A 21,448-nucleotide genomic window follows, 5' to 3' on the forward strand; every position below is an offset into this window, starting at 1 on the left:
AGGGGTAAGCCAACTTCCCTCTCTAGGCTATTTCATGTGTAACGCTGATATTCTGGATAGTCATTTTGTGCATACTGGTACATCTGTTGTGTCGTGTTTTGTGTTGCAGCAATAGGCTGTGGCTGTTGTTGTGGTACGGTCTGTTGTGCAGCTTGCATAGGCTGTATATTCTGAGGTACTTGTTGTTGGATCTGATCCTGTCTAGGCGGACGCGGTCTCTCCTTGGTTTTACCCGTCGAGATATTATGTTTCAGAACTGCACAATCGTTTATATAATGACCTGGCTGTTTACAATAGTTGCATGTCCCTTTAACGGGAACCGCTGAATTACTGGACTGTGTCGCACCCTTTTTATGACCGTCAGCTGGAACTGACTGAGCGACACGCATTTTCATTTTCGTGTCTTTCATACGTCTTTGTTCGTGTTCTTGTTCTTCTCTAATTCTATTCTGGTGATACTGTAACATTTGTAACATTTGTGAAGGAGTGTTAGCTTGCCAAGTGCTCTCAACTTTCAATACTCTGTTTTTAACCTGTGGCAGGGAATTCTCGACTAGTTTTGTTACAAAAAGGTGTGGATATGACTCGCTATTTGCTTTCAGGCCGCTATTAATACCAAAACATTTTTCAAATCTGGAATAAAAATCACTAGTGTCTTCATCGGGTTTCTGTTTACAAGCTGAGATTGCTCCCCAATCTTCCTTTTTCGTAGTTAATAAACGTGGCAATACTTGTACTAATAGTCCTGGCAATGCTTTTGTTTTGTCCCCAAGCCCTACGCCTGCAGTTCTGCTATTTTCTTCAGTTTCTAATGCGGTCCAATCAATCTTTTGGTCTCCCACCTCCCATTCTTTTTCCTTGAGTTTCTCATAAATACCGGCAGGCAATAATACTTTCAATATTTTCATAATGTCAGGATAGGTATAATCACCCATGACTAACATGTCCTTTAGTTCACGGTGAAAACCTGCTGGATCTTTGTCATGGCTGGGCACCAATTTTTTCATTTCCAATAGTTCTATTTTAGTTATGGGCGTGTACACAAACACGCGTCTAAACGTATTGTCATCATTTCTTACTGGGTGTACTTCGCGTAAGGGATTCTGTCTGTCTATGTAATACGTTTTTCTCTTCATGGCAGGAGCTGGATCATGTTCTGGACACAAAAAGGCACTATATCTATGTCTGTATTCTAGAATTACTTTAATTAGATCGGTACCTAAACCTCTCCATTTGTTCATGAGTAGTTCTATCAATATATCAGGTAGGGGACCAGGATCGGAGTGTTGGCCTTTATATAATATAAGGAGATGTTGTATCATGTATATACTAGCTAAACGCTGTTCGTCTGGGGCGAGATTCAGAAACGTGTGTGCTAGCGCATCATCACTGTATTTTTCAGAGCTGTCAGCCCATTGTACTGCTGACCTGGCTAATTCTTGTTCATCCATAGAATCGAGCACATGGTACCCCCTTCGTTCTCGGAGTAATTTATCAGTAGCCTGGAATAAGTGTTCAGGGGTCCTTGGATTTGTAATAACTGTTTGAAAAATTCTGTTACATTCCGGATGTATCGGACGTATTGTTTTATTAAAAGATCTTCCTTTTCCTACATAAGCTATCATTTGTTTAGCTGGTAATTCAAATTGTCCTGTGTTCATTTCTGACTGTTCCTCCTCCTCTTCCTCTGATTCAGTTTTATCTGCTTCTACTCTGCTTTCGTGTATTCGTTCTACTTCTTTTCTGATCCTTCGGCACATGGCTTCTATACACTTCTGTTTATCATGTCTCCCGTCTGTTATATTCTGACCCCATTTGGTAAGTGCTTGCATTTCCTCCGAATCTACCTCAGGCCTATCTCTATTTCTGATTAAACAGTTTATGAAAAAGCGTAACAATAATTTTTGTATGTCTACTTTCTGGTATTCCATGGCTTCGGCAATACTTTCAGGACCTTGCCCTGTTTGGATAAAGCGATATATTTTGTCTAGATGTTCAACCATACCTGGTAACGTCATTAAATATTTTGCAACTCGTCGTAAACGTACTGAAGACAGCAACATTCTGTCGTGTTTTCCTGGCACTGGATCATATCTACAATCGGAAAGAGGCTCGTTTAATATATTGTCTGATATTCTTTGGGGTGTACGTTGATATGCTAAATCCCTATAAGTCAATCTAGTTTTTGGCGGTGGCGTGGAAAAACCTCCTGTCGCACCCCCTGAGGTGCCAAGTCCAAAAGGATTTGTTGGGTGTAGGGTAGAGAGTGTGGGTGCAGGAAGGACTGTAGAAACAGATGGAATGGTTAGAACTTGAGTAGGAGTTTGTTGCTGCGGAGGTGGGTGCAGCTGATTTTGGGGTTGAGCGTCGTTAACGGGTGGTGTGCGTGGCTGCGCACCATTAGCATATTCGGGGGCTGCATCGTCTAAATAGGAAGAAAGGAAAATGTCTTTTGCGGTCTTGGGATGTACTTTAATCGGGAGTAACGGAGGTGGCAGATCTTTTGGTACCTCCAAGGTGGCCTTAGGCAAACCTTCGGCCAGAAGAGGATACATACCATTCATAAGAGTGTTTCGTTGTCTGTCTACTTGTTCTGTTTTTACTCGGGTACCTTCGTCAATTAATATGTTTTCTCGGGCTCTTTCTGAATCTTCCCTACTTTTCTCTTCCTTTCTGAGCGCTTTCTCTGTGCGCCTATGCGATTCTTTACGCCATAGTTCAATGGCATCTTTCTGTGACTGTCTGGCTTTCTTTTTCCATAACGCTTCTTCTATTCTCATGATGCAATCTGCATCCCATGTTCCAGCAGCGGGCCATCTCTGACTCTCTGCTAAATCCTTGGTGTAGTCCACCCATAGATCAAGATATAATACGGCATCTAGGCCATGTTTATGGTACATAAAGTACCCTGGAGTGTCCCTAGGTGGGATGGGAACAGCTTCCTCGAGTATCCCTTTTCTAGTTTTTATCTGTCTTAATTTTGAAAATAACGGCATCTTGAACCTTGTTACTTAATTCTTACTCGGTCTTGAACATAATAATTACAATAAACACAATAATGACGATCAAACAATCACTCATACCACGACATTTAAAACATATCAAAACATTTTAGAACGAACAATAATAATTAGAATAAAACTAGTTAACTGCATAATACTAAATATACTGTATGTACTGCTAAACAGCACAGATACACTGCTAAAACAGTGCAGACCAGGTCTGTGTACCCAGACCCGTCTTGACCGGCACAAACTAATGTGCACGTCTAGATGCGTCCCCAGCAACGGTACTCACCGGGAAGCACGGAACGGAAGGCCTCGGAAGTCTGGACTGGACTAGACCAAACTGGACTGGACTCGACTCGTGACTTAGATACCTCGGAACTTCGGAATCTGGTGGGCCTCTGTATACCTCGGATCTTGCTCTCTCAGCTAGGCTCTGGTCGGGATTCTCCGCACTCCTCACCGTCTCGTCTGGGTGTTGATCGCAGCCTCAGTCGCCCCCGTTGGCCTGAGGGAGATACAGGAAATCCTGCGGGTACGCGTAATTGTCCGTCCGGCTGTGGCAGGAGACCGGGTCTGCAACGCACCTCCGGCGCGTGGGGTGTGAGAGGTGTCCCTGTTCGGGCGCCAATTATGTGGTAAATTTTAATTACCTAGACTTAATTTATGCGGTAAAATACAATACGAATAACTCAGTAAAAATAAGAGGCAGAATCCGTGGTATTCGAGGGTATAATAGGGAATTTTATTCCTTACAAAGGAATGATGGTTCGAACCAGGCAATCGAGTTCCGTCACCACGAAGGTTCAGGAAGGGATCAGCAATACATTATTGACAGGTTATAGTATATATAGTACTGTATTACAGTAAAGACAGATGCAGGAGGCGTAACAGCTGATAAGAATACACATACGTAATAGAAAAGGCGTTACAATAGGCGTACATAGAGGCGTATACTAAAAACGTCATTATGATGATGACACAAGTGGGTGGATCCATGAGAGAATCCTGCAAAGTCAGCAAAAATATATGGCAGAGATGCGCGCGCAGCCGCATGACGTGTGATTGACGTGTAACTAGAGGGTGAAGGGAACTTGACATTTAGCCCTACATGAGGAGACAGAAGTCTGGGATGTCAGGACAACCTAGTCCTAAATCATATCTAATATCTTGTGTTTAAGGAACTATATTATCTGGAAGGAAAGGTCTTCTCGGACAGATCCTATTCTATACTGACTGCTAGTGCGTGTACAAGCGTCTAAGTGTCTACATGAGATGCGAGGGGGCATGGGCCTACCATGGTAACGAGAGTCATGAATTACTTGCACGGAGACAGTAAGGCCGGGCCCTTTGCTCTGCAGCTAGAGGGATGTTTACCTAAGCTACTAGACAGGAATGCATTTCTTGAGGAGCGGAACAGATAACTTGAAGGCTGAATACAGTTTTGGCAGGCAACAGGCCGGGCTAGGCACCGTTAGCCGCGCAGGAAGTAAGACAAAGTTCATGGATACAGATGCAGGTCCAGGCTGGAGCATTCAGAGGCAGAAGCAGGAAAAAGCTCGATGGCAGGATTCAGGGCCTACCTTGCCAGAGCTGGAAAACGTGAAAAGTATACCATATAAAGACGGTGGCAAGGCATACTTAGGAACGGAATATCTGGCCCATTCATGGCAGATATGAAAGAGGACATATTAACGTTGGACACAATTGTATTTGCGTCTTCATAGCTTGAAGTGGAGGGAACATACATGTACTTGTAACATGTACATGGAGCCGTTGGGGTCTAGATAGGGGACACAATTGACCATAAAAATTCATATTTCCTCAGAATCCCTTGCAAACCTAAACATTTGTCTAAAAAACACATTTTCCTCATATTTCTGTGGTGGAAAGTTCTGGAATCTGCATGCATCCACACAACTCTACCCACCCTGCGTTCCCCAAAGTCCTATGAGAAGAATGGTACCTCACTTGTGTGGGTAGGCCTTGTGCCCGTGAAAGGAAACAGCCCAAAACGCAACTTGGACACACCATATTTTCACAGTGAAATCGGACCCTTTTTTTGCAACGTTTCTAGGTGTAGATTTTGAACCCTAACTCTGCCAGCACCTAGGGAAACGCAGCAAACCTATATATGTTTGAAAACTAGATACCCAGAGAAATCCAGGATGGGGTGACTTGACTGGCTCTCACCAGGTTCTGTGACCCAGAATCCCTTGCAAACTAGAAAATTGTCAAAAGAAACATATTTTCCTCACATTTATGTGGTGGAAAGTTCTAGAATCTGCGTGGATCCACAAACTTCAACCCCCCCCCCGCATTCCCCAGTGTCTTTCAAGAAAAATGGTACCCCACTTGTGTGGGTAGGCCTTGTGCCTGTGAAAGAAAATGGACCGAAGCGAAACGTGCACACACCACATTTTCACAGTGAAAACTGACCCTTTTTTTGCAAAGTGCCTAGCTGTAGATTTTGAACCCTAACTCTGCCAGCACCCAGGGAAACCTAGCAAACCTATACATTTTTCTAAGCTAGACACTCAGGGGAATCCAAGATGGGGTGACTTGAGTGGCTCTCACCAGATTCTGTTACCAAGAACCCCTTGCAAACCTAAACATTTGTCAAGAAAACACTTTTTCCTCACATTCCTGTGGTGGAAAGTTCTGGAATCTGCATGCATCCACAAAATTACACCAACCCCACATTCCCCAAAGTCTTTTGAGAAAAATGTTACCTCACTTTTGTGGGTAGGCCTAGTGCCCGCGACAGGAAACGGCCCAAAACGCTAGGTGGACACACCACATTTGCACAATGAAAACTTACCATTTTTTTGCAAAGTGCCTAGCTGTAGATTTTTAACCCTAACTCTGCCGGCACCTGGGGAAACCTAGCAAACCTAAACATTTTTGAAAACTAGACACCAAGGGGAATCCAGGATGGGGTGAAATGATGGGCTCTCACCAGGTTCTGTTACCCAGAATCCCTTGTAAACCAAGAAATTTGTCCAAAAACACATTTTCCTCACATTTCCGTGGTGGAAATTTCTGAAGTCTGCGTGGATCCAAAAACGTCAACCCACCCCGCATTCCCCAATGTCTCTCGAGAAAAATGGTACCTCACTTGATTGGGAGGCCTAGTGCCTGCGACAGGAAACGGCCCAAAGCGCAATGTGGACACACCACATTTTCACAGTGAAAACTGACCCTTTTTTGCAAAGTGCCTTGCAGTAGATTTTAACCCTAGCTCTGCAGGCACCTAGGGAAACCTATCAAACCTATACATTTTTGAAGACTAGACACCCAGGAGAGAATCCAGGATAGGGTGGCTTGTCTGGCTCTCACTAGGTTCTGTTACCCAGAATCCCATGCAAACCTCAAAATTTGTTTTTAAAAAAACACATTTTCCTCAGATTTCTGTAGTGGAAAGTTCTGGAATCTGTGTAGATCCACAAAAACCCCGCATTCCCCAAAGTCCTCCAAGAAAAATGGTACCTCACCTGTGTGGGAAGGCCTTGTGCCCGTGACAGAAAATGGCCCACAATGCATCCTGGACACACCACATTTTCACAGTGAAAACGGACCCTTTTCTCGCAAAATGCCTAGCTGTAGATTTTTAACGCTAGTTCTGCCAGCACCGGGGAAAAATTAGCAAACCTATAAATCTTTTAAAAACTAGACACCCAGGGAAATTCAGGATGGGGTGACTTAACTGGCTCTCTCCAGGTTCTGTTACCCAGATGGGGAGAGGATGTGGTCCGTTGGCTGCGCTGCCACCTCTGGTGCAGGAAACCAGGGTTCGAGTCTCGAGGTCGCGTCCACATCCTGTGATTCTGGGCAAATCACTTAATCTTCCCGTGCCTGAATGTGTAATGTAAAGACGGTGCTATGTAAAGTGCTCCAATACCTTTGGGTCGAGTTCGCGCGATATAAATATGCAACAAAAAAAAAAAAATCCCTTGTAATCCTTAAAATTTGTACACAAAAAAACACGTTTTCCTCACATTTCTGTGGTGGAAAGTTTTGGAATCTGTGTGGATCCACAAAATTCCACCCACCCCGCATTCTCCAAAGTCTTCCGAGAAAAATTGTACTTCACTTGTGTGGGTGGGTCAAGTAGCCACGACAGACAAGGGCCCAAAACCTATTGAGGCGACATCAAAATTATCTATCATAAAACAACCTGGTTTTGAAAGGGGGGTCCCAAGAGATTTTGGCCCCGTGCTCGGCGGCCATCTAGGTAAACCTACCAAACCCACACATTTCTGAAAACTAGACACCCGGGGGAGTCCATAAAGGTATGGCTTGCGGGGGTCTCCCAAAATTTCCCTACCCAGAATCCCCTACAAACCCCAAATTTTGTTGAAAAAATCAATTTTTTCTCACATTTCTGTGTGGGAAAGTTGTAGGATCACCAGGCTGACACAAATTTCCTACCACCCAGTGTTTCCCCCGGTCTGCCTATAACAATGGTACCTCAGTTGTGTGGGTAGGCATAGTGGCTGCAACAGGAAATGGCCCAAATCGCACTGTGGAGACTTCAAAATTACCTATAACAAAACTACATGGTTATGGGGGGGCACCTGTTTCCTTGGCCCGGGCTCGTCGCCATCTAGGTAAACCTACCAAACCCACACATTTCTGAAAACTAGACACCCTGGGAGTCCAATGAGGTGTGGCTTGCATGGATCCCCTAACCTTTCCCTACCCAGAATCCCCTGCAAACTTTCCACATATTTTTGCATGGAGTCACCGTGCTAGCACAAATGTTCTACTCCACAGCATTCTACTTAGTGTCCCGTGTAAAATGATACCTCACTTGTGTGCGTGTCTAATGTAGAATAACTAAAAATGTATTTTTCTAAAAATGTAGCGCTTCGAATTCTCGGTGCTATACCCTTAATCCCCATGTTTTGGGCTCTTCCCAGTCACAGGCCCTTCCCTGCCCACACAAGTGAGGTATAATTTTATTCGGGAGACTGAGGGGAATGCTGTGGGGTGAGACATTTGTGCCGGCTTGGTTATTCTACCCAAAACTATGTGGGAAATGTGTTTTTTAGCTAAATTTGAGGTTTGCAGGGTAGTCTGGGTAGGAAAACGTTGGGGGATCCGCGCAAGCCATACCTCGCTGGACTCCCCCAGGTGTCTAGTTTTCAGAAATGTGTTGGTTCTGTAGTTTACCAAGATGGCCGCTGAGCCCGGGGCCAAAAATCCAGGTGAGCCGCCTTGCAAAACCAGGTTTTGTTGTGATAGGTAATTTTGATATCTCCTCAATATGTTTTGGGCCTTTGCCTGTTGCCTTGACACACCCACGCAAGTGAGGTATAATTTTTATCAGGAGACCTGGGGGGAAAGCTGGGTATTAGGAAATATGTAGGTCCACGTAGATTTCAGAACTTTCCCACATAGAAAATTGAGAAAAAAGGGATTTTTTCAGCGAAATGTTACGTTTGCAGGGCATTCTGGGTAGGAAAATGTTGGGGGATCCACGCTGGACTCCCCAGGGTCTCTAGTTTTCAGAAATGTGTGGGTTTGGTACTTTCCCAAGATGGTCGCAGAGGCTGGGGCCAAAAACCCAGGTGACCCCCCTTGCAAAACTAGTTTTTTTTGTGATAGGTCATTTTGATGATGCCTCAATACGTTTTGGGCTCTGTCCTGTCGCAGGTACTTGACCCACCCATGCAATTGAGGTATCATGTTTATCGGGAGACCTGGGGGAATGTTGGGTAGTAGGACATTTGTGGATCCACACAGATTCCAGAACTTACCCACACAGAAATTTTCAAAAAAAATGATTTTTTCAGCTAAATTTGAGGTTTGCAGGGAATTCTGGGTGGGAAAACGCTGGGGGCCCCACGCAAGCCATACCTTGATGGACTCCCCTGGGTCTCTTGTTTTCAGTAATATGTGGGTTTGGTAGGTTTTTCTGGATATCTGCTGACCTTGGGACCAAAAACGCAGATGCCCCCTATGTATTCGAAAATGACCTGGTTTTGCAAGAGGGGTCACATGAGCTTTTGGTCCCGAGCTTGGCGGCCATATAGGGAAACCAACCAATCCCACACATTTCTGAAAACTAGAGACCAGCGGGAGTCCAGGAAGGTATGGCTTGTGTGGATCCACAACGTTTCTCTACACAGAATCCCCCGCAAACCTCAAATTGTGATGAAAAAATCACTTTTTTCAAACTTCTGTGTGGGAAAGTTGTAGGATCACCGGGCTGACACAATTTTCATACCACCCAGCATTCCCCCAGGTCTCCCAATAAAAATGGTACTTCCCCCTCTTGGGTGGGTCAAGCACCCACAACAGCCAAGGGCCCAAAACATATTGAGGAGACATCAGTCAGTCAGTCAGTCAAATTTCTTTATTCGATAACTTAATATCATAAAAGACATTGTACAATCATGAGCAAAAACAGTTAATTACATAGTTAAAAAATCTTGATATATAAAAAGTTCATACTATACTTATTGTGAACTATTTGACCCATTATAACAGATACATAAATATAATCTAAAAACCTTTTTAAAAAGAGACTACCATAAAATTATGCTCTCCCAGTGCAGGAACATTTTAAAGTGCAAAAGATATGCTATTCAGGGCCACTTAGGGCCGGCAGTGAGCTATTTGTCTTTTTCCTGATATGGATAGCAGCAACCAGGAAACTAGCAACATGAAACATTATTCATGGTGAGTTAAGTTGCTGTAGATACACAAGTGCTGGCCTAACCTGTGTGAATCCCGCCTCCCTCAAAATTGGGAATAAAAACTTCCTTCTACTATCATTATAACGGTCACAAAACATAAAAAAGTGAAGGGTATCCTGTGTTGAAAATTTGTCACATTTACAGGGGTCAGCACGTTCCAGAGTACACCATGTTCGGAAAAAACCCAAAGAAAAATGTATCAGGTTAAGCCGAAATATAATTAAAAGGTACCGATGATATGGGATGTTCACTATAATCAGATATGGCTCAGGGCCTGGACAGCTAACCAGGGCATAGTTAGCTCTTGCTACTGGTTTCTTCAGTTCAGTCTCCTCTCGCTCTAATGATAACATGACCAGTAGGGCATTTCTTGTCAGTGCAATGTCCTTTTTAGGTCTCGCATAGGGCAGCGCATGCGCTGCCTCTCCGAGGCATTAAGTAATTTGTAAATGTGTTGAATCTCCGCCTACTGCAGCTCTTTGTCAGTAATTGGTTCCTGAGCTTGTCTGTTTTAGTGTGTTGGTTTCTGACAGGCTAATGCCCTTTGTCGATCAGCCTTTACTTTTTTAAGAACGCCCACGCAGCACCGCCTAACTACAGTAAACATGCTTTATGTGGCATGAAGTGTTTCAGTTGGAACTCTTTTGTTTCTTTTCGTGGCTATTGCTGAAAGAGTTTAGCTGTGTTTAGTTTGAGGCATTGGAATGAAGTGAATTGGGTCAGTAGCGTGTTTTATTATTATAGCTGTGTTTACTTTGAATTGGGTCCATAGCGTGTTTTATTAGCTGTGTTTTCTTTGAGGCATTGGAATGGAGTGAATTGGTTCCGTACTTTTAGTGTACGATGGTCCGTTTCTGCTATTTATTTTGTTTTCATTTTTTTTTTCAGAACAATTACACTGTTATTTAGCGCGTTTTACTTATGTAACTAGAAGGGTTTAGCTGTGTTATTTTGCTGCATTGGAATGGAGTGATTTGGCTCGTAATTTTAGTGTACGATGTTCCTTTTTCTGCTTTTTTGCTTATGTTTATTTATTTTCCCGGGAGAGTTGCATTGCTATTTAGCGCGTTTTGATTTATTTTCCCGGGAGTTTGGCTGTCTTTACTTTGTGGCATTTGAATGGAAAAGACCTTTCGCATCACTCTGTGTCTTCATTTGCATCTCTTTGAGGCTGGGAACGAAGAGATTACAATCTATACTGCCCATTTTAATGTACTTCATTATCTTGGCCTGGTTTCGGTTCTCAGCTGTCACAAACAAGTTGACGCTTCACACCATACCAGACTTTCTGTCTTCCGATTTTTTTACCCTTTTCACACATTATTCCCAATTGAAGGGCACTGCGAAGTGGCTGTGTGCGCGTAGCGTGGATGCGGGTAGGAAACCCTTGAATAATAGTGTACATGGGCGCAATGCTTCAGGCTCTTTTATAATTGTCCCTTGTGCCTTTATGAATATATAGCAAATGGCACACCATGTACTGACTTCGTAAGGATAGCAGGATGATTTGATGTGTGAATGAAGTCCCGTAAATATACGATCATACTTGATATCAGCAGCGAGCGTGAAGCGTGTTGATGTGTAAAATGGTATACATTTGCCCAAAACAAACGTTTCTTATTTACAACTGTGCTCGTGTTATAAGGAACATCAGTTTAGCCTTTGGTGCTATTTTGTTGTTGTAACCACATGGGCTCACTGTTTTCGGGTGTTTTATACTTGCAAGCTCTAACTTTATTAATCCCTCTCGAATCTCATCCCATGTTCTAAGTGTGTAAAGACGGCAGGATGATTTCATGTTACAATTTCGTGCTGTAACTATACTATCGCAGCTGATGTTAGCAGTGAGCGTGAAAATTCATCATTTTGTAGACAAGCACGCCGTCGTGCATAAAACTAAACATTTGTATTTGAAACTATGCTTGTTTTATAGTGTATATGGGCTCAGTGCTGCAGGCATTTTTTTTAGTTGTAACTTCTGCCCTTATTAATTCACAATAAATGTCACATTATATTCCGAGTGTGTAAGGATAGCAGGATGAGCTGAGATAACAATTACGTGCTGACATTATACTATCACACCTGCTGTAATCTGCCAGTTTTGCGAGCATTGGAATGGAGTGATTTGGCTCGTAATTACTATCGCAGCTGATGTTAGCAGCGAGCGTGAAAATTCCTGATTTTGTAGACAAGCACGCCGTTGTGCTTAAAACTCAGCATTTGTATTTGAAAATATGCTCGTCTTATTGTGTATATGTGCTCACTGCTGCAGGCAGTTTTTTTAGTTGTAACTTGTGCCCTTATTAATTCTCAATAAATGTCACATTATATTCCAAGTGTGTAAGGATAGCAGGATGAGCTGAGATAACAATTACGTGCTGACATTATACTATCACACCTGATGTAATCTGCGAGTTTTGCGAGCATTGGAATGGAGTGATTTGGGTCGTAATTACTATCGCAGCTGATGTTAGCAGCGAGCGTGAAAATTCCTGATTTTGTAGACAAGCACGGCGTCGTGCTTAAAACTCAGCATTTGTATTTGCAAATATGCTCGTCTTATAGTGTATATGGGCTCAGTGCTGCAGGCAGTTTTTTTAGTTGTAACTTCTGCCCTTATTAATTCTCAATAAATGTCACATTATATTCCAAGTGTGTAAGGATAGCAGGATGAGCTGAGATAACAATTACGTGCTGACATTATACTATCACACCTGATGTAATCTGCGAGTTTTGCGTGCATTGGAATGGAGTGATTTGGGTCAGAATTACTATCGCAGCTGATGTTAGCAGCGAGCGTGAAAATTCCTGATTTTGTAGACAAGCACGCCGTCGTGCTTAAAACTCAGCATTTGTATTTGGGAATATGCTCGTCTTATAGTGTATATGGGCTCAGTGCTGCAGGCAGTTTTTTTAGTTGTAACTTCTGCCCGTATTAATTCTGAATAAATGTCACATTATATTCCAAGTGTGTAAGTATAGCAGGATGAGCTAAGATAACAAGTACGTGCTGACATTACACTATCACACCTGATGTAATCTTGGAGTTTTGCGAGCATTGGAATGGAGTGATTTGGGTCCGTAGTTTTAGTGTACGATGGTCCATTTCTGCTATTTATTTTGTTTTAATTTATTTTTCCGGAAGAGTTGTACTGCTATTTAGGTCGTTGTATTTATTTTACTAGAAGGGTTTAGCTGTCTTCATTTTGCGGCATTGGAATGGAGTGATTTGGCTCGTAATTACTATCGCAGCTGATGTTAGCAGCGAGCGTGAAAATTCCTGATTTTGTAGAGAAGCACGCCGTCGTGCTTAAAACTCAGCATTTGTATTTGAAAATATGCTCGTCTTATAGTGTATATGGGCTCACTGCTGCAGGCAGTTTTTTTAGTTGTAACTTGTGCCCTTATTAATTCTCAATAAATGTCACATTATATTCCAAGTGTGTAAGGATAGCAGGATGAGCTGAGATAACAATTACGTGCTGACATTATACTATCACACCTGATGTAATCTGGGAGTTTTGCGAGCATTGGAATGGAGTGATTTGGGTCGTAATTACTATTGCAGCTGATGTTAGCAGCGAGCGTGAAAATTCCTGATTTTGTAGACAAGCACGGCGTCGTGCTTAAAACTCAGCATTTGTATTTGGGAATATGCTCGTCTTATAGTGTATATGGGCTCAGTGCTGCAGGCAGTTTTTTTAGTTGTAACTTCTGCCCGTATTAATTCTGAATAAATGTCACATTATATTCCAAGTGTGTAAGTATAGCAGGATGAGCTAAGATAACAAGTACGTGCTGACATTACACTATCACACCTGATGTAATCTTGGAGTTTTGAGAGCATTGGAATGGAGTGATTTGGGTCCGTAGTTTTAGTGTACGATGGTCCATTTCTGCTATTTATTTTGTTTTAATTTATTTTTCCGGAAGAGTTGTACTGCTATTTAGGTCGTTGTATTTATTTTACTAGAAGGGTTTAGCTGTCTTCATTTTGCGGCATTGGAATGGAGTGATTTGGCTCGTAATTACTATCGCAGCTGATGTTAGCAGCGAGCGTGAAAATTCCTGATTTTGTAGAGAAGCACGCCGTCGTGCTTAAAACTCAGCATTTGTATTTGAAAATATGCTCGTCTTATAGTGTATATGGGCTCACTGCTGCAGGCAGTTTTTTTAGTTGTAACTTGTGCCCTTATTAATTCTCAATAAATGTCACATTATATTCCAAGTGTGTAAGGATAGCAGGATGAGCTGAGATAACAATTACGTGCTGACATTATACTATCACACCTGATGTAATCTGGGAGTTTTGCGAGCATTGGAATGGAGTGATTTGGCTCGTAATTACTATCGCAGCTGATGTTAGCAGCGAGCGTGAAAATTCCTGATTTTGTAAGCAAGCACGCCGTCGTGCTTAAAACTCAGCATTTGTATTTGAAAATATGCTCGTCTTATAGTGTATATGGGCTCACTGCTGCAGGCAGTTTTTTTAGTTGTAACTTGTGCCCTTATTAATTCTCAATAAATGTCACATTATATTCCAAGTGTGTAAGGATAGCAGGATGAGCTGAGATAACAATTACGTGCTGACATTATACTATCACACCTGATGTAATCTGGGAGTTTTGCGAGCATTGGAATGGAGTGATTTGGGTCGTAATTACTATCGCAGCTGATGTTAGCAGCGAGCGTGAAAATTCCTGATTTTGTAAGCAAGCACGCCGTCGTGCTTAAAACTCAGCATTTGTATTTGAAAATATGCTCGTCTTATAGTGTATATGGGCTCAGTGCTGCAGGCAGTTTTTTTAGTTGTAACTTGTGCTCTTATTAATTTGAAATAAATGTCACATTATATTCCAAGTGTGTAAGGATAGCAGGATGAGCTGAGATCACAATTACGTGCTGACATTACACTATCACACCTGCTGTAATCTGCGAGTCTTGCGAGCATTGGAATGGAGTGATTTGGGTCCGTAGTTTTAGTGTGCGATGGTCCGTTTCTGCTATTTATTTTGTTTTAATTTATTTTTCCGGAAGAGTTGTACTGCTATTCAGGTCGTTGTATTTATTTTACTGGAAGGGTTTAGCTGTCTTTATTTTGCGGCATTGGAATGGAGTGATTTGGGTCGTAATTTTAGTGTACGATGGTCCGTTTCTGCTTTTGGGCTTATTTTTATTTATTTTCCCGGGAGTTTGGCTGTCTTCACTTTGCGGCATTGGAATGGAAAAGACCTTTCACATCACTCTGTGTCTTCATTTGCATGTCTTTGAAGCTGGGAACGAAGAGATTACAATCTATACTGCCCATCTCAATGTACTTAATTATCTTGGCCTGGTTTCTTTCGTTTTTTAGCTGCCACAAACAAGCTGACACTTCACACCATACCAGACTTTCTGTCTTCCGATTTTTTTACCCTTTTCACACATTATTCCCAATTGAAGGGCACTGCGAAGTGGCTGTGTGCGCGTAGCGTGGATGCGGGTAGGAAACCCTTGAATAATAGTGTACATGGGCGCAATGCTTCAGGCTCTTTTATAATTGTCCCTTGTGCCTTTATGAATATATAACAAATGGCACACCATGTACTGACTTCGTAAGGATAGCAGGATGATTTGATGTGTGAATGAAGTCCCGTAATTATACGATCATACTTGATATCAGCAGCGAGCGTGAAGCGTGTTGATGTGTAAAATGGTATACATTTGCCCAAAACAAACGTTTCTTATTTACAACTGTGCTTGTGTTATAAGGAACATCACTTTAGCCTTTGGTGCTGTTTTGTTGTTGTAACCACATGGGCTCACTGTTTTCGGGTGTTTTATACTTGCAAGCTCTAACTTTATTAATCCCTCTCGAATCTCATCCCATGTTCTAAGTATGTAAAGACGGCAGGATGATTTCATGTTACAATTTCGTGCTGTAACTATACTATCGCAGCTGATGTTAGCAGTGAGCGTGAAAATTCATCATTTTGTAGACAAGCACGCCGTCGTGCATAAAACTAAACATTTGTATTTGAAACTATGCTTGTCTTATAGTGTATATGGGCTCAGTGCTGCAGGCATTTTTTTTAGTTGTAACTTCTGCCCTTATTAATTCTCAATAAATGTCACATTATATTCCAAGTGTGTAAGGATAGCAGGATGAGCTGAGATAACAATTACGTGCTGACATTATACTATCACACCTGATGTAATCTGCGAGTTTTGCGAGCATTGGAATGGAGTGATTTGGGTCGTAATTACTATCGCAGCTGATGTTAGCAGCGAGCGTGAAAATTCATGATTTTGTAGGCAAGCACGCCGTCGTGCTTAAAACTCAGCATTTGTATTTGAAAATATGCTCGTCTTATAGTGTATATGGGCTCAGTGCTGCAGGCAGTTTTTTTAGTTGTAACTTCTGCCCTTATTAATTCTCAATAAATGTCACATTATATTCCAAGTGTGTATGGATAGCAGGATGAGCTGAGATAACAATTACGTGCTGACATTATACTATCACACCTGATGTAATCTGCGAGTTTTGCGAGCATTGGAATATAGTTATTTGGGTCCGTAGTTTTAGTGTACGATGGTCCATTTCTGCTATTTATTTTGTTTTAATTTATTTTTCGGGAAGAGTTGTACTGCTATTTAGGTCGTTGTATTTATTTTACTAGAAGGGTTTAGCTGTCTTTATTTTGCGGCATTGGAATGGAGTGATTTGGCTCGTAATTACTATCGCAGCTGATGTTAGCAGCGAGCGTGAAAATTTCTGATTTTGTAGACAAGCACGCCGTCGTGCTTAAAACTCAGCATTTGTATTTGAAAATATGTTTGTCTTATAGTGTATATGGGCTCAGTGCTGCAGGCAGTTTTTTTAGTTGTAACTTGTGCCCTTATTAATTCTCAATAAATGTCACATTATATTCCAAGTGTGTAAGGATAGCAGGATGAGCTGAGATAACAATTACGTGCTGACATTATACTATCACACCTGATGTAATCTGCGAGTTTTGCGAGCATTGGAATGGAGTGATTTGGGTCGTAATTACTATTGCAGCTAATGTTAGCAGCGAGCGTGAAAATTCCTGATTTTGTAGACAAGCACGCCGTCGTGCTTAAAACTCAGCATTTGTATTTGAAAATATGCTCGTCTTATAGTGTATATGGGCTCAGTGCTGCAGGCAGTTTTTTTAGTTGTAACTTCTGCCCTTATTAATTCTGAATAAATGTCATAATATATTCCAAGTGTGTAAGGATAGCAGGATGAGCTAAGATAACAAATACGTGCTAACATTACATTATCACACCTGATGTAATCTTGGAGTCTTGCGAGCATTGGAATGGAGTGATTTGGGTCCGTAGTTTTAGTGTACGATAGCTCTAAAATTTACAAATGCGAGACCTGTTGCATTGTAAATGCTTGTTTGTTATAGTTTCTGGTGAGGAGAAAAGGACCACGCGCCCTATTTTTTGGAAACCAGATTTTATATAAGCCAGCCATGGAATTTTGTTAGCATTATCCAATGTTAAGCAATTTTTCAGTATATTATGGTTTAGGGAGATTTCTTCATTCAACCAGATCTTTAGCCAATATTATCAAAGGTGCAATTTTGATTTGATCAGTAACAAATCCAACCCCTACTCCGGTATGAGTGGAAAAGGTGGGGGTGGACTGGGGAACAGAGCGGACTCCTCTCAGAAATGTGTTCTCTATTAACTGAATTTTGTCATAATTGGTGTAACCCCATATTTGACAACCATACATTGCAACGGCCAGGCATTTGTCTTTGTAAACCTTTAGAAGAGCTTCTACTGGTCTAGCCCACAACTTTTTAGTGAACCCCATAAGTCCTGAGACGGTCCTTGCAAATGCCACACTACAACTGTTGTTTTGTCGGCGCCAAGTTCCCTTTTCGTCAAAGACGACCCCCAGATAAGGGAATGTGGATACCCTGCAGACCACTTCCCCACTACAGAGAAAGGTTTTAACTTCGGTTTTCCGCTTTACCCCCCCTGCGATCAGAACCTGGGATTTTTTTGCATTTATTTTTAAGTCCAGGTTCTCCATGAAATTTCCAAAGGCATCCAACAGCTTTTGTAGGCCTACCCCAGTACGTGCCAGGAGGAGAGCATCGTCCGCGTAGAGGAGGACCGGTATAACCAGTTCCCCTATACGCGGAGTGTCCAAGGAAACCTCCCCCAGTTGTGACTCAAGGGCATTTATATATAGTGTGAACAGCAGGGGCGCCAGAATACACCCCTGTATGACCCCCCTTTCTGACCTAAAGTGTCTAGTGCATCGCCCCTCAGTATTGACTCTGATTTTAGCCGAAAGGTCCGAGTGCAAGTCTGCTAAAAAGTGTACGAGAGGTGCATCAATTCCCATATCTAAAAGTATATTCCAAAGCTTTGACCTATTTACGAGGTCGAAAGCAGAGGAGAGGTCCATAAACCCTATATATAATGACCCCTCCTTGGCCACCGTATACTTACTAATTAAAAGATGCAAGTTTAGACACTGGTCAATGGTACTCCGTTTTGATCTAAAACCATATTGGGCGTTAGACAATACCCCTCTCTCATCCAACCACTCAGTCTATGCAGGACCACTCTACCTAGTATTTTTACTGAAGAATCAATTAAAGAAATAGGTCTATAACAAGAAGGATCCTGCCTAGCACCTTTTTTGAACACCGGGATAATGAATGATGTGGCCCATGATGCTGGAAGACTATTTGGCCCGATCGTGTTGAAAACGTTAGTTAAGATTTTTGACCAGATATTTGGGGCAGCTTTGAACAGATCCGCGGGGACCCCATCGGGTCCGGGAGCCTTGTTTTTTGACATTTCCCCTATGGCCCTTTCAACTTCAGAGACCTCAAAAATCAAAGGGGACAGGACGTTTTCGGGCAAATTGGATAAAGCACATTGGCCCTTTGCAGGGAGGCTGTATATCTTTTCAAAGTGGGCTATCCAGACCTCATCCACGATGTTACAGTCCAAAGGGGAATTATCATCGTTTGTAAACAGTGGCTGATTTACAGTTGCCCAGAATTTCCCACTGTCTTTCAGTACTTGAGTTGACAAAAGTTTTATCCAAGCTTCATCCCGCAGCTCCCGTTTTCTTTCAGTTAGTGCTTGTTTGTAGGCTAGTCTACGAGTGGCTATAAGCCCCCAATCCCTGGGAATGACCTTCAAGGCCTTCAGAAGGGCAGCATGGGACTGTGAACATCTTTTGTTAAACCATCTTTTACCGATCTGGGGTTTCTGTTTCCCTTTAATAAGTAGACTTTGGTTTACTTGTACACAGATACTATTAAAAGCATAAATAATCTCAGGGCCTTGAGCCTCAGCATCTAAACAGGTATTAATCTCTACCTCTACTGTGGATAAGATCTCCGATAAAAAGTTCTCTGGGACCACTTTCGCCCATTTCAGTTTTCTCCCCTGATCCGTTAGGGAGACCTCTCTCACCACCTTTTGTGATGTGGGCCTAAAGGATAATGGGTCCCCCGGAATCAGTTCGAGTATTACCGGGTTGTGGTCGCTAAAAATAGAAACATCTGTTAAATATCTTGAAACTTGAGATAGCATAAATGAAGTCAAAAATACATAATCAATGATTGTACCTTTGTCTTTCCCCTTAACGGTCGGGATCCTATTTTCAGCCTCCCCACAACCCGACTCATAGAGGTTCCAGTTTGCCAAAAAAAGTTCCAGTTCCTCCCCCTGTTTCGTGTGTTCAAAATGAGATGGTGCAGAGAACAGTGGGCCCTCATAGGCCTTACCCCCACACAGATTGTCACAGGGATGAATATTTAGGTCCCCCATCAGAAGAATCTCAAATGAATTTGACCTCAGACTATAAGTTAAAAGAAACTGTTCTAGCAAATCTAGATTGTTGTCTGATTCCATAGAGTTGTAGAAATGAATAAATAATACTTTACTTGTGTCGGACACTGAAAGTTCCACTACTAGACAGTTATGGCATCCTGCTTCGAGCTGCATGAGAGAGCCCTTTATCTCTAAGGAGAACAAACTAATCAGCCCTCCCTTCGCTCTCCCTGCAGCGCTTTGTCTAGCTGGAATATAGAAATGACAATAACCATCCAGAGAAAAGCAGTTTTGAGCATCCCATGTCTTTTGAAGGGAAATTATGTCAAATGTTTTTAAAAACCCCTTCCATATTACATCACCCATTTTGGCCCTTATACCGGCTACATTCCAGCTCATAATTCTGCAGGATGAGGCTGGGGTCCCTTCTACAGGTGCCTGATCCTGAGGGTTACTTAGTCAATCGTTCCCGTCCATTCCTGAGAGTGCAGAGAAGCGATTGGCCAGTGTACACCCCAGGACATTAGAGATCTCCATGTTTGTGCTTACATCCCTGAGTGGTTTCCCGCCCTCTATCGTGGGCTGAGAGGTTCCATGTGCATGGTGCTCTGTCTGGTGGTCATACCACTAGGACAGAGGGGTACCATACCCTATTTTGAGGGGGTGGATAAAAGTAGCCCAGGGGAAGGGGCCTAATGCCCGAGTTTAACAAATCAGAACCGCCCAAAAGAGACGTTCTGCCATGTGACAAGATTTAAAATTAATCACCACACAATCCCCCTCACGCGTTTTTCTTCTGGAGCCAACCCATCCTACTCTTCTGACCATATTTATGTTGGTGACTATGTCCATGCCCCCGCTACAGTAGTTTTTGCACCAGGTTTTGGTTCTCTCCATTAAGTCTTGGGTACTTTCACTCCCATTATTTTTCAGCGTGGGGATCCCTGTTAACACAGCCACTAAGGGAGCAGCTTGGGGCGGAAGGTGTACATTAAAGTGGCATGGCAGCTCAGCTGGGTCTTTAGGAGAACGTTGTGAGCCTGCCAGGGTGGAACTCCGCAAATTTTCTGCTATACTACCACTAGAGAGGTGAGACCTAGTAAGCAAATGTCCTCCCAGGTGGTGGTGGTGAGTCGGCCTCAACCCTCGCAGCGTTAGCTTTGTCCTCCGCTCCTCAGTGGGAGCAGCCGCTGTATAAGCGCCTCCGGGCACGCAGTGAGCAGGAAGTGGGCGGTGCTGGCAGGTGTCGCTAAGCTGTCTGGGAGCTGTAGTTCCCACCCACAGTGGCCGTGCAGTTCGAAAAGCTACGGCGGCGGAGGGAACACACAGCGTCTGGGCCCCAGCAGCAAATGTCCTCCCAGGTGGTGGTGGTGAGTCGGCCTCGACCCTCGCAGCGTTAGCTTTGTCCCCCGCTCCTCAGTGGGAGCAGCCGCTGTATAAGCGCCTCCGGGTGCGCAGTGAGCAGGAAGTGGGCGGTGCTGGCAGGTGTCGCTAAGCTGTCTGGGAGCTGTAGTTCCCCCCCCACAGCAGCCGTGCAGTTCGAAAAGCTACGGCGGCAGAGGGAACGCACAGCGTCGGGGCCCCAGCAGCAAATGTCCTCCCAGGTGGTGGTGGTGAGTCGGCCTCGACCCTCGCAGCGTTAGCTTTGTCCCCCGCTCCTCAGTGGGAGCAGCCGCTGTATAAGCGCCTCCGGGCGCGCAGTGAGCAGGAAGTGGGCGGTGCTGGCAGGTGTCGCTAAGCTGTCTGGGAGCTGTAGTTCCCCCCCACAGCGGCCATGCAGTTTGAAAAGCTACGGCGGTGGAGGGAACACACAGTGTCGGGCCCCAGCAGCAAATGTCCTCCCAGGTGGTGGTGGTGAGTCGGCCTCGACCCTCGCAGCATTAGCTTTGTCCATCAAAATGACGTATCACAAATCAACCA

This window comes from Triturus cristatus, chromosome 6, assembly GCF_964204655.1.
Source record: "Triturus cristatus chromosome 6, aTriCri1.1, whole genome shotgun sequence".
NCBI classification, from domain to species: Eukaryota; Metazoa; Chordata; class Amphibia; order Caudata; family Salamandridae; genus Triturus; species Triturus cristatus.